Consider the following 404-nt stretch of genomic DNA (forward strand, 5'->3'; position numbering starts at 1 on the left):
AGAGCCTGGCAGGAGGTGGGCAGACCCTGCTCATGCTTGCTCACCCTTGCTCATGGCTTGTTATAAAACGGTTGCTCTGCTCAGATTTATCTTCCCAATCCCATGGCTGACAACATCCCAGAGCTGTGCCGGGGGCAGCGCTGGTGCTCGGAGCCCAAACGCCCATCCCCACCGTCCATCCATCGCATGGCCGGGGGGCTTGCCTGAGGTAGGGTCTGCCTGCCCCCTCCATGGTCCTTCTAGCCCTTCCCTGGCCCCAAGCTCCCCAGGAGAATCTCTCGCTCCTGTAGGTCATCATGGCACTAACTCAGGTCCTAAGGTTTTTCACTGCGAGCTCCCATCCCATCCCACGTAACTATTGCGTGCCTCGGGAGCAGCTCGTGCCCCTTCCTCGTCATGATATA

The sequence above is a fragment of the Pygoscelis adeliae genome, unplaced genomic scaffold (assembly GCF_000699105.1).
Source record: "Pygoscelis adeliae isolate BGI_AS28 unplaced genomic scaffold, ASM69910v1 Scaffold245, whole genome shotgun sequence".
Classification (NCBI taxonomy): Eukaryota; Metazoa; Chordata; class Aves; order Sphenisciformes; family Spheniscidae; genus Pygoscelis; species Pygoscelis adeliae.